Below are 13,570 nucleotides of genomic sequence, written 5' to 3'. Positions count from 1 at the left end.
GGCGGCTGCCGGCGCTCGGGGCAGCGCGGAGCCCCCGCCGCGCCGCAGGGGCGGAGCTGGAGCTCGGGCCGGCCCCGCCGAGCCGCGGCGCCTGCGGATCGCGTCAGCCGGGCCGGGCCGCCCCTTCAGCCAGCCGGGGAAAGGCCGGCAGCCCCGCCGGAGCCCGCCCTGTACCTGCTCGGGGCACCGTGCGGCGTGGGGGCCCTTTGGTAGTGCCCCGGGAACAGCCACCCGCCCATTTCACCAACAAATACCTGTATTTACACCTATGGGCGCCCATAACCAAAACAGCTCTAATTAGACTGAACTGTAAAATGCATCGATTTCTTTTTAGCCATTTAAATGGCTACTTAAACTTCGGGCTAGAATATGAATATTTCTTTTGTCTACAGTTCTGGTTTCATACCCAGAAAAAAAAAAGTCAGTATGATTATTTATATGCAAGTTTCAAAATGCATCAGAAGAGGAAACATTGAAAAAAGAAAAATCAGCAGTTTTAGAACCAGAAAGATCAAACATTATGATTCCACAGCTGTCAACATTTTGGACGTTATTTTAGATTTTCTGCAATGTCTCTGTTGATTACAGTGTATAAGGCTTTCCTTCATAATAATAAATACCAGGAGGTATTTGACCTTTTGTCCTCAGCTCCTGAAGCAAAAACTCGCAAGTGACCCTCTGGATGCTGGTGCATGGAGCAAGGAGAGAGCACACACCTGGTGACAGCTGGTGAGAGAGCTCATGCTGTCAGTTTTTCCATTATTTTTCTGCAGTTACTCACCTATTCCTTGTATACTTTCTGCCCCATACATCTTGACCTCGTATTTAAAGTATTTCACATACCAATATGCCTTTTTAAAAAGTTAGTCTTCTAACACAAATAAACCAGTCAAACAGATCTCAATGCTTGCACAAGTAAAAGGAATCACTTTCAAAAAAGAATTGCCAGATTTTTGCTTCCTGCTTGTGTCAGATTGCCTTCAAGAAAAATTACTCATTTTTTCCTTTAACAGATTATATTCCTTAAAATCAAGTATGTGTCAGAATCAAAAAAACTTAATTTAATTTTATTTGACCATTGCCTCATTTATATATGTGAGAAATGGCTGCTACAATATTCATTCTTTCCCACAACTAAAAAAAGAATAGATTTCCTCTGCAAACCATTAAATGAGACCTTTACAGCAGAAAACCCTCAAGCCTCTTTACCTTTTGTACTATACCTGCAAAAATAATTTTTTATTGAAGTCACTCTTTGTAAGTCTCTACCAGAAAAGCAACTGCTCTGTGAGTTACTGAAGCAGGTTTTGCAAGTCCCTGTTGATGCCATTTTCTCCACCCAATTTGTATTCTTTTGGTTTTTGCTCAGGAAAAGCCTCCTCCCACCACAGCAACCATACTGTGTTAACAGCTCCAGCTGTAGGAGCCCAATTTAGTGATTGCACACAGAAAGCATTGCAACTGCACTAACAGCTGAAAGTCATCACGTTTCTGGAGTTTCACCACAGACCAGAAAAATCAATAATCACAAAGATGGGCTGTCACTTCTCTTAGCTACAGGCAGGATATTTCAAGAAGATGCTTTGTCAGCCCTCATAATTTAGGGAAGGGTGCAAACTGTTTAGGGAAAAATTTGCGTTGCAAAACTAAACAGAACATCTTGCATGGATATACTAACACACAAAGGAATTCAGCAATGAGCTTTATGTGCCTAGCTTTGTTGGTTTTTTTTTTTTTTTTTTAATACTTACTGGTATAAAGTGCTTTCAAGGTCTATTTTCTGTATTAGAGACTGAAGTAGTTCACTTGCACCTTTAAATCCTAACATCCTCCCAGCTGTCACTTCATCTTTTTACCTCAAAATGTTTACACCTTTTACAAAATTTCTCTGGTGGCATCTCTTTTATGATGCATTCTTTAAAAGTCATCAGAAATTTTAATGTTGTTTGGGTTACACTCATGTGTGACACTATGGCATCCTCCCCCAGTAAATCAATCAGCAGGGGAAGACATTAAAATTACAATACTCAGGAGCAGAGCTACAAATTTTTAAAAAATCAAGCAGGTAGATAGTTTTATCAATTGTAATTTGTTTCTGGTTTTCCTGTTGCTAAAGATGCTTGGTTTTCTAAACACATTTTGAATATATATCAATTAAAATAGACTATTAAGGTTCTAGTTAGGTAAGCTGTCCTTGCAGTAGTGGTTGCCAAAAAGATTATTTTCAGTGCTCTTAAATGCTGGTGTACACCAAGCCCTGTTTTGGGATAGCTGTACTAGTTACCATCAGGTGTCATACCTCTGTAAGCTTTTTAAGGCTTTACTAATTAATGATCTGATGTAATAACTATCTAGTTGCCTGTTCCCTTGCCCCACACCATATCTACAGACATCAGATAACTTTCCCCACATGATAATCATTCTTCTCCTGCCACAAAAATCACAGCTTGCAGGTTACAAGCCTAGCAAACCTCAGTTCCTCGGGACTGTGCTGTCCTGAACTCTCTTCACCTCTGTCAGCAAGTAGCTGAAGTGCTTCTTCCTGAGGGCAGGTCAGCAAGGAGCCAAACAGGAGCACAGCACAGCACAGCAGCAGGACTCACTGACAGCACAGTCCTGCAGCACAGACAGAGCTGGGAGGTGAGCAAGGAGCCAAAGAGGAGCACAGCACAGCACAGCACAGCAGCAGGACTCACTGACAGCACAGTCCTGCAGGACAGACAGAGCTGGGAGGTGAGCAAGGAGCCAAAGAGGAGCACAGCACAGCACAGCACAGCAGCAGGACTCACTGACAGCACAGTCCTGCAGGACAGACAGAGCTGGGGCTGGGAACAGCCTCAGCCACAGGGACAGCACAGGGCAGCTCCGTGGCACAGCCACACAGACAAGAACAGAAGATAAAGCCCAAAGCTAAGCTAGAGACAAGCTTGAGGGTCACCTAGAAACCAAGTCCAGGCAACAAACAAGCCCAGAACCAACACACAAAACAAACACACCTACACCAGAGCTTAGACAAGGAGCAATTACCTGGCCAGGCCTGAGCTTAGAGGGAGTTCAGGGCCCACGAATCAGGTGTGGGTGGAGGCCCCAGGTGAGGCTGCTCAGGGCCAGGGAGCCTTGTTGACACCCTCAGGACCCTGACAAGCCCAGTCAGTGAAGTCTTTAATGAACAGAAGTATCTGACTGATCAGTTACTGAGTCTGCAAACACAGTGGTGCCAAATTTCTCTGGCTAAGCAGGTGCCTTCCTTTCTTTCAGGAGCCAGGAGGAGGTGTGCCCTGTGTGACCCCTGTACACATGGCTTACTGCAAACGTGCAGCACATGTGAAGCATCCAAAACTTGGGTCTGTGCAGGCACAACTCACCATGTCCCACCAGATGTAGTGTTTACCAGCAAGGTACTGCACAATCATTCTGCTGTCATGCTTTTTATCACTCATGCACAATCATGCACTGAAGCAAGGGCCAAGATTTCCAATGGAAATAGAAACTGGCAGCAAACTGCTGTCCACTGCAGGACAGGAACATCTGTCAGGAAATATTTAGAATAAATGCAATGGGCCTGTATCATGGGTATGAAAAGATGAAATCATAGTCCCTTCTGGCCTTATTTCACACAAAATGGTGTTAACACCTAAAGTATCTGTGTTCTGTGTGCCTACAAATGTTAACCTGCTTTCAGTGCCAACCCGGCAGGTAGATACTATCTACAGAACCAGGGCCAAGAAAGACTAAATGAGGAAGTGGTTGTCAAAACCACAATTAGAATTCAAGAGTTTCTGCATTAAACTCATGTTGTTTGAGACTTCACTCTTTCAGACAGTGCCAACTAACAATGCTGTGGGTGCTTTATCTGATTGTCTGTATTAGAGATCCAAAGGCATTGACAGTGTTTGGCCTGTGTTCACCTGCATTCACAGGCACAGCACCCCACACCAGTGTGGCACACAGCTGGTCACATCTGGGCACTTTGTCATGCTGGATTCCAAGCTAATGAATGTGAGGCAGGCTTTGATAGAAGTGGAAGCTGTAATCTGTGTTTTGTAATCTCACAAGCAAACAACCCAAATGTTTGAGTATCATCTTTCCACTCCAAGGGAAGCAGGGCTAGCTAAGATAGGCCTGGTTAGATCAAACCTGTCCCTTAAAAAGCAGTTTAGGTGTCTTTGCAGTGTAATTCTCAGGGCTTTTGGTTTGTGAAGAGCTAAAGTTCAGCATCAATCTAACCTTTCTTAGCTTGGACTGATCCTTTGCAGAGGTCTGATGCAGATGACTGCAGGACTGATTCAGGCATACCTGGATAGTTCTGCTTCCAGGGTCAAGGCCCTGAGGGCACTAAGAGGTCTGAATGGACCTGACCAGCTGCATCTGGAGTCTCCACCCACATCCTTTGCCCAGGAGCTCCATTTAAGCTCTACCCTGGCTGAGGAATCAGTTTTGTTTATTTAGAGCCTTAGTTTGGGCTTGGCCCCTTTTAGACTGTATGGACTCTGTTCAGTATTCATCTGGGTTGTATTTTTCCTTAGTCTATGGGTCTCCAGACCAGCAGCTTGGGTTCTTGGTCAAACTTCAGCCCTACCTCATCTTCTGGAAGCTGTTTTGTTACCTGGCCTTGTGCCTGCATGCAGATGGTGTCCCTGGGCCTGTTCTGTTTACCCTGTGTGTGTACAGTGGGGCTGGCTGCTGAGGTCCTTGTCCTGCTGGCTCTTGTGTGGGGCTCCCTGTCTCAGTGAGCAGCTGCCCCTCACAGCTCCCTCGTGTTTACCACGGATTGAATTTTGCCAGAGCTGCCTGCAGTGCAGAGCTACTTACAGGTTTGTGCACTTTATTGCTTCATACCACGCTGTTCAGTTTTATTCATTCTATAGCTGGGTGTTAACTTGATTTTATCCTGGAGGATAGCATAGGGGTAGGAGCACTGTGTGAGACCAAAGGTCCAGCAGCTCAAAACCTTCCCCAGAAAAACAGGCAGTAGCACGTTCACAGGGAAGGAGGCTTGGGCAGCATCCAGGGCCCTCAGTGCACGCTTTCAGCTTCAAGTAACGTTTAGTTAAAACAGCACTTCTGTCTTGTGTGGTTTTGGTTTAACTTTCTTCCATTATTTTTGCTTTAAAGAAACTCCCTGAAGTGTTTTGTCTCTTCAGTGTGCTGTAGTAAGGAGTTCTGTGGTTTGAAAACACGTTGTATGAGGTTGCTGTCTATGTTCTGATTACGTGTTTGATCTATTGCCTTGATATCCTCTGCTTTATCTTTCTCTTTAGAGAAAGAGTTCATTGCTTCTCTAAACACACATTGAGTGAATGAGTAGCTCTCTCTGATATTACTTTCCATGCTGGTTTTGTTTTAAGTGTATTGGTTGGAATTTCATCCAGATTGCTGCCTTTCTAGGGTGGAAATAGTGGTGCATTTAGCTGCTCCATGTGCTTTTAGGGATAATTGCTATGTTATTATGTGTTTTTCAAGTTTCCCTTTGCACCTTTTAAGCCAACCAGACCTGCACATTATATTTGAGATATAAGTGCACAGAGATGTGGGCTAAATAATGATGGTGTGGGGATGTTTCTGTTCACTTCTCCCCTTCTTTTGTAATGCTCCCTGACACTCCACTCGAGCGCACAGAACAGCTTCACTGCAGCACCTTCACAGTACCAGGGTCTCTGTTTTGAATGGTAGGAGTTCAGTCAGAAGCTGTGATTTCCATGTTTCATTCCAGGTGTCTCACTTTGCATTTCAGTGAAAAGATTTCATCTGCTGTTTTATTGCCCACACAGTCATTTCTGTGGGATCTTTTTCTAAACATCTCAACTCAGCTTGTCTTGCTAGGCTGAGTATCTTACTGTAGCCAGAAAAGATTGTGACCTGGTGCTACTTGCTTCCCAGGATGGAAGCCCTCAGACCATGAGCACATAGGTCTGTAGGTGTGAAAATGAACAATTACTAGTTCTTGTTTGTTTCCTGGCCTTCAGCATGTTTTTAATGGAGCTGTGATTGTGTGTGTTGATGCTTGGGTGCTCCTGTTATTCTAAATAAACCTTAGCCCTCATTGTTTGTTGCTTTCCCTCAAGTTACTAATTTCTTACTCTGCAAGCACATAACCTTTAACTTACTGCTATCTCCCCAAGAAACATACTCTGATTATGTGGGGTTTTATCATTGAGTTCCAGTTCCTTCAATTTCTACTGTGTGCAGCAGTTTAAGAGCAATAGTTCGTTTACCTCTCAAATCACCTGTGGTTTTATCTTACAAAAATAGCTTGTGCTACCTTATATCTTGGCAGGACAAGTCTTTGGAATGATATAAGTCTTGATATCCAGCCCTGAGGAAGAGATGGAATGGTTACACCCAGCAAAGAGAACTTGTGCATTGCCAAAATTCCCTGCCACAAAATTCAGGTGTCTGTGGTGCAGGTTTCACCTTGTTTCAACTGAAGTGCTTGTGAGCTTAGCTAAGATTCCCAGACTCTATTTCTCTCTTGATGTAGGGCAGGTGGGAAGAGTGTGGAGGTGCAAATTGGTGATCGGCCACCTCCCCACCATCACCGAGGAGCAGCAGTGACAAGGAGTGTGCAGATCTGTGCTTCTCCTTCATCACATGGCACTTAAACCAGCAAAACGCTGGCATTTAAAGCATCTCTAGGAATGGGTGGATGTGGAGAGTGCTGCTCACTTGTGTGCAGCAGAAAAGCCTCTCTGCTGGCTCACGCTTGAAGTGCTTTATATTGCAACAGCTACAGACTTAATAATAATGAAGCCTTTTTAAAAATTACTGCTTGGGTATATTGTTTCACAGATCCTATTTCCAACATCTGTTTTTCAGTCTGAAGAGATGTTAGATTTGGTGGCCTGCTTTTCACAAAAGGCTCTGGTGATAATGAGGGCTGGAAGAAGTCGGTCAGTGGACTGACTGTTCCTCTTACCATAACATTTTACTCACCCGTTTGTTTCCCTCTGGGCAGGAGCAGCAAATATCGTCAGTGTCTCTTAATGAATGAGGTGGGGGATGGGAAAAGAGCGAGGCTCATTATGTTTTACCTCCTTGCAGGAGGGAGAGGGCGGCTCAGCAGATCTTCCTTCTCAGCCAGCATCTTCCCCATGCTTCTGGGAGCGTTTATCCACGCGTGGGATGGCCGGGCCCTGCTGGACGCCGGTGTTCGAGGCTCCTCCTGGATGGCACATGTAAGGGGAAGGGGGTTTGGCCCCCGGGAGCCCCTCGCCTGTCACGGCTGGCCCGGCTTTCCCTCTCCCAGGCTAAAGAGAAAAGGGTGATTTTATAGAGTGCCACCACCGCGGCTGACCGGGGGTATGCGGCGTCAAAGCACAGCCTCCGCAAGTATCGGGATAATTTACCTTTTCTCTTACTGCCGTCATTTCATGTTGTTGTTGTTGTTGTTGAATAACCCCCGGCGTTAGCAGCCCGGCGCGCCCACGGCGGCTCTGGCGGGCAGCCCTGGGGGTGTCCCGGGGCCGCTCCGGGTCCCCCGGGGCCGCGGGTGGGCTGCGGGGGGCGGCGAATCCCGCTCCGGCCGCGGGGATCCAGGGCGCGTTTTGCCGCCTGCCGGGAGGGCTCGGAGCGGCGAGCGCCCCGCCGGGCCGCCCCCTCCCCGCTCCCTCCCGGAGGGTCCGGCCGGGGGCGCCGCCGCCGGAGCGCCGAGCACGTTTCGCGGCCCGGGGCTGCTCGCCGCGCCATGGGAGCCGCCCGCCCGCGGCGGCCCGGGCCGTGACCCGCGCCCCGCTCCGAGCCATGCCGGCATCGCCCCTCGCCGAGAGCTGCGGGCCGGCCGCGCCGCAGCCCTGGTACGTGTGCGGGACGGCTGCCGGGGCTGCTGCGGGCGGGAGGGGAACGGCGGGACCTCTGCTCGCGGAACCCCACCTTTCTTCTTTCCTTTCTTTGGATCCCTCTGCTTTTCCGCTCCCCCCTCTCTTATCCCCTTGGCTGGTCGCAAAGTTGAGCTTCGGGAGAGCGGGGAGGGGGAGGCAGAGGCACCGCCGCGGCCGGGCTCGGAGCCCCGCGGCTCGGGCCGCTGCGAGCCGAGGAGGAAGGCAGGCTGGGGCTTATTCAAATGCAAAACGGAGCGCGTTGACCGAAAAAACGAAGGAGTCCGCTCTCCCTGGCTGTGCTGGAGCGTGTTGGAGCTGCAGCAGCCAGAGCCTGCCTGGAAAAACCCGCCAGGCAAGAGAAACTGCCTGCAGCCTGCGTGGAGGACAGGGAACAATTAAACGGGACCCTGCCCGGCCGCAGGGCCCCCGGGCAGCCGAAAAACCCCGCAGCCCGCTGCCAGCGAGCGAGGGCTGTGCAGCATCCCCCCGCGGAGGTGCCGCCGCCGCCGTGCGGGGCTGGGGCAGCGTCCCCGCGGCTCCTCCCCGCCCGTGCCGCGGGAGCAGCCGGGCGCGTCCGGATGGGCGCTGCGGGTCCCCAGCGCCGCCGCCGGGCTCGGCCCCATTGTGTGAGCCCCAGGGAGGGCTCCCGGCGCTGGGGAGGCACGGCCAGCGGCGGGGCCGGGCCACGAGGAGCCGCTGCCTCCCCCCAGGAGCGCCCTGCCGGCCCCTTCCTCCCCCGGGGTCCGCCTGCCTGCGCCACAGGAGCCGGAGCCCTGCAGGGCTGAGGGCTTGTGCAGCTGCTCCTGGAGCCGGGGGACGAGAGCTGCTGCTCTTATGGCAGCTGGAGGCTTGGTACTGGCGGGAGCGCTCCCTGCCGTGCCCGTGAAAGAGCCCGGGGAGAAGGATGAGGTTCCTCGAATGGGTGACGAGAAAGGAGGCGGCGGCCTGGCCTGCTGGGAGCCAGGAGCAGCAAACCTTGCCAGGTACGGCTGCTGGGAGGCAGGAGCAGCTAACCTGGCCCAGGTGTGGCTGCTGGGAGCCAGGAGCAGCTAACCTTGCCCAGCCAGGAGCAGCTAACCTGGCCCAGGTACGGCTGCTGGGAGGCAGGAGCAGCTAACCTGGCCCAGGGCCGGGCAGCAGCAGGGAGTAGCCGGCCCTTATCCCGGCCCAGGCACAGCAGCAGTCAAAGGAGACGCTCCAGTTGTGTGCCCAGCCCGTCCTGCCCTCCGCCAGCCCATCCTGCTGCACCCCCAAAGATATTTAAAGGGCAATGGAGTCCGCATCTCTGGTATGCCGGCCTAGGCAGCGTGGTGAGATTGCGACTCCTTTAAGGAGGAGAGGGGAATGTGGAGCAGGGCGTGAGCGCACCAGTGAGGCGGTGGGACTCGGCTCCTGGGAACAAGCTGGCCGGCTCTTCAGCGTCTGTCTAAAGAGCTCTTCTTCTAGAAATTACAGTGCAATAACGGCAAAATGGACAAAGATCGCAGCATTCGGTGTTTAAACATGGCTGAGTGGAGTGCTACGGCAGAGGTGTCGCTTTAAATTTTCAAGACCATGGAAAAACCTGTGAAAACAATAATAATAGTAATATTCCACGTAATAGTAGTTCTCCCCAGCTGTGCTTAGTGAGTTTTGAGGTACTCTTGCGGAAAGGCAGAAAGCTATTCTGTGGTGTAATTACCCTGGTTTTGTTGTGTCAGTCAACACGAATTAGGAAAACAGATTGAATTGGGAAAATTTAGCATTTAGTGTTGGTCTGGGCAGGTAGCCTGGCCGACCCTGACTGTAAAGGAGGGGAGAGCTGGTTTATGCTTTTCTGAGGTAGCACAAGGGAGGGTGGTGGCTGCTCTTGGGATGAGGGTCAGTCCCTCAGGATAAGAGTTTGTTGTGCTTGGGGGAGACAAGGGCAGACTGGGTTGTGCAAAGCAGGTAATGGGAAAGAGCTCAAGGTGAGATGTACCAAGGAGCTTTGATATTCACAGTTTCTGTAAGACCTAATTCACTGTGTACTAATTTAAAATCTTCACTAATGGTGTTTTATTATGACTGGCATGGTACCCGTGGCTGTTGAAGCTGGCCTAAGCACTTCCATCCTGCTTTCTGTTTTCAGATAGTTAAAATTTCAAAACACCTTTCAGGCTGAAATTTTCCAGGCTTAATCTTTGCCTGAAGGTTCTTCCCTCCACCTCCCCCCTCTTTTAGCTGAGTTTGAGATAAGGTGATTCAGTTAATGGTGTTGGGAGTTTTTGTGGGTTTTTTTGTTTTTAAGAAAAGGCAAACCCCCTGAAGAATGTGGTCATATTATCAAAAAGAAATGAAGTGTTTTAACAGCATAAATGCAGAATTAGAGAGGCATATGATGAGCCAGGGTGTTTTGTTTGGTTTGCTTGCTTTTTTGTATTCAGATGTATCTGGAGCGTTCTGGTGGATGGGGTTTTCTTTGATGAGCCTTTAGAAATTCCTTGGTGTATTTTTACATTTAGCATTCCCCCTGTGAAGGTCAGTGCTTGGCTGACTGCACATAGGTTAAAGTGAGCCCATGCTGCTGCCTGGCTGGAGGGAGGATGATGCACATGTGGTGTGAGTCTTCACAGTTGATTTTTGCTTCAAGTTGTTTGTCTGAGCCTTAATCTGGTTTGTGGTTTAGGCATGTGCGGTTCCTTGCCGCAGTTCTATTTTTTTTGTTGTTTTTTCCCCTAATTGTTCTGATAGAGCTTTCTCCAAACTGGGAGGAGGATTTTTTTGTGGTATCCTTTTATCTGTGTGACTCACTGTGGAGGCTCCAAGGTGCATGAAGGCATTGCACAGTGCTGCCCATGGCCATCTCCTGCTGGATTCATGGAGTGTGCCCATTTCCCAGCTCCTTGTGCAGTGGGCTGGCACCTCTGCCTCATCCTCCACACACAGAGGTGGCTTCTGGGGCCAGCAGGGACAGAAATTTAGGATGGAGGCCTTGGTGCTTGGTCTGCTCAGCACCATCCTGTGTTGCTGATGAGAGAGCAAAGGACTGTGCTTTGTGTGCCTTTGTGAGGCTGGGGTGGCATCCTGCAGTGCCTGTCCCACATCCCTGTGCTACTGGAAAGTGTTACCTTGGGCCAAAGTTGAATCTGCGTGGATGGAATATGTCCAGCTGCTGAAGAATGCCATGGTCCTGTAACACAGAGCAGAAAACCTCTGTGGAGGAGAATGGAGTGGGGAGGCCTCTGTGCATGGAGTTACTCACGGTGCTGACATGGCAGATGAGAAGTGTTGCCTTTGTTTCTTACCCGAGGCCAAATGTGTATTCAAGGATTAAAGAAGGGGGAAAGGGAAAATTGAAGCTGGCTCTCCCCTCCTAACCCATTTCCCTTCTTTTCATATACAAAGTGTTCTACAGAGCAACGAGTGGAGCTAGGCCAGATTGGAAAGCAGGCTGCCTTTGCTGAGCTGGGAGGAATCTGCAGATACCTGACATGCTTCTGCACCTGAGGGTCAGATTTTTTCTTGTCTGTCTCTGGTGGCTCTTGCATCTTTCTCTAGAGCATTTGCTGCCAGAAGATGAGGTGGTTTTGGCTTCTAAACTGTGCATCTGAGCTTGTGTGACAGCTCAGTCACATTGTGGCCCTTATTGCTTGGGACCTGCATGTTGTTGAGTGCCTCCTATGGAAACCTCCAGATCTGTTTCTGCTAAGGGCAAATCTCAAGGGGCTTTTTAAAAGATACCTAAGCACTGAAACAAAATGTACTTAAGTACATCTGACTGTAGTGAAACCAGGTGACTAGTGAAACTAGTGACTGTGTCATTTTTCCCCTATACTGCTCTGTTTGTTCAGGGGTCACTCACCATTTTTCACAACATCGTAAAAAGCTGCCATCATCTTTTATGAGGACACATCTTCTAATATCTTTCTTTTTCCCCTGCCATCTTCCAACAAGAATCAAGTTATGTAACAGAATCTTGGTTGACACAGTCTCTAGAGTGAAAATTTATCTTTTTTTTTGCCCATTTATGTAAAGTGAAACATTGTGGGTGGGTTTGGGTTTGGTTTTTTTGGTCGGGGGCTTGTTGGTTCTGGTTTTGGTTTTTTCTGAGGGCGTTCTGACAGTATAGGGTTAAATTTCTTAATTGCTTTGTAGGTAGTGTTCTCATTATAATTGTTTGGAATTTTGAGAGGAGACAGGACTAGAAGATTTAGCCTTTGATTAGCTTTTCTAGCAGTGTTTGTTGAGGATTATAGCAGTCAGTAGAATTGTTCTTAATTTATTACCACGAATCAGCAAAACTTAAGCAACTGGCCTTAAACCCAGCTTTCAGCTTTGCACGTGGATTAGGAGAGATAAGTTGCCTCAAGAAACAGCTTCAGGATGCACTGATGTTATCTAGGGCAGTTCCCTGCAAAGCCTCCTGTCACCCATTGCCCCTTTTACATCCTGGGGATGCATGGCAGGTCTCACCTGGTTGGGCTTTCAGGAGAAAGCATTCAATACATTTGTTTCTCTCCAGGATGATAGAAAACTGACAAGTTATTATATTGCCCTGTGAGGTTTATGTTTTATAATCCTGTTGAGTCTACGTAGATGTTTTGGAAATATAATGAATTCCTTGTTGTGAAATATGAGCAATGTGGTAAAGCCACTTGTTGTCCTTTAGAAGCAGCATGAGATGATTTGCAACTGCTGCAGATCTCAACAGTCCTTGCCAGTGCTTTAAATGGAAAAGGGAAGGTAAAATATTTCCTAGTGTTACAGGAAACAAAACTTGAAAACCAACCTTGCAGCCACCTAATACTCTGGTGCTGGCTGTGGAAGGGGACACAAAAAATAGCCATGTAACTTACAGGACAGGTTATTTAAAATGTCAAGGCAGCTTTTAGTGAGCAGTTAAGGTGGTTTTGGCAGACTGGCATTCAAGACTGGGTTTTTTTAAGGGGAGCAGAGATCTCTTGCTAACAACCATTTTGCCCGAGACTGTAAGATCACCCTGCAGGTCAGGCACTCAGTCCCAGACAAATATAACTAAAGTGAGGCATCCACCCCTACCCCCCAAAAAATTTCCTTTGGGGATCTATTCAGATCTCTTCTGAAAAACCTAAAGTCATTCCAGTGACAAAAATGAAACAAAATGGATTCAAGTGTTGATGTTCTTGTGACCCTGTGTTGTCATCTCTGAGTCAGACAAAGCCTTTGCCATCTTTTATAATGCAGCATTTAAAGCCAGGCAATTTCCTATGAATATCAGCATTCTTTTTTTAGCAAAAAAAAGGGGAAGTATTGAACCACTGTGTTCATAGCCTCTGTAATTTTGGCCCTGAAGAGAAGCAATGCTTTAGCTTTGGTAGTTTTCTACATTCTTGCCAGACAGGTGTGTTTCTCTGTATTAAATTTTTTTTTTTTTTTTTTTTTTTTATGACAGAACCAACCAAAGAATTTCAGGATGATCTTGCCTCTTCAGTCCTGGAGCAATTATTTTGCAATTTTCAAATTATGAAATCAGAAATTAAGCTTCTGATTGATAATTTTGATGGTGATGCTTCCTGAACTTGCACAGGAACAGCTGCTTGTGTAAGCAAACAATATGAGCAAAGCATCACTCGCATGCAGCATTCTCAAAAATCCATTAGCTGTTTCCACTGCAGGCCTCCTGTATTCCCTGGTCATTCTGCTCCTGTTTTAGGGCTGATAAAGAGAAAAGACTTTATCTCTTCCATCCCCCTCCTGATTCAGACATTGCTGTGTTGCCTGGCCTTTGTTGATGGCTTGCTTTTTTCCTTGGT

Source organism: Melospiza georgiana, chromosome 8, assembly GCF_028018845.1.
Source record: "Melospiza georgiana isolate bMelGeo1 chromosome 8, bMelGeo1.pri, whole genome shotgun sequence".
NCBI classification, from domain to species: domain Eukaryota; kingdom Metazoa; phylum Chordata; class Aves; order Passeriformes; family Passerellidae; genus Melospiza; species Melospiza georgiana.
This window is presented reverse-complemented; position numbering follows the sequence as displayed.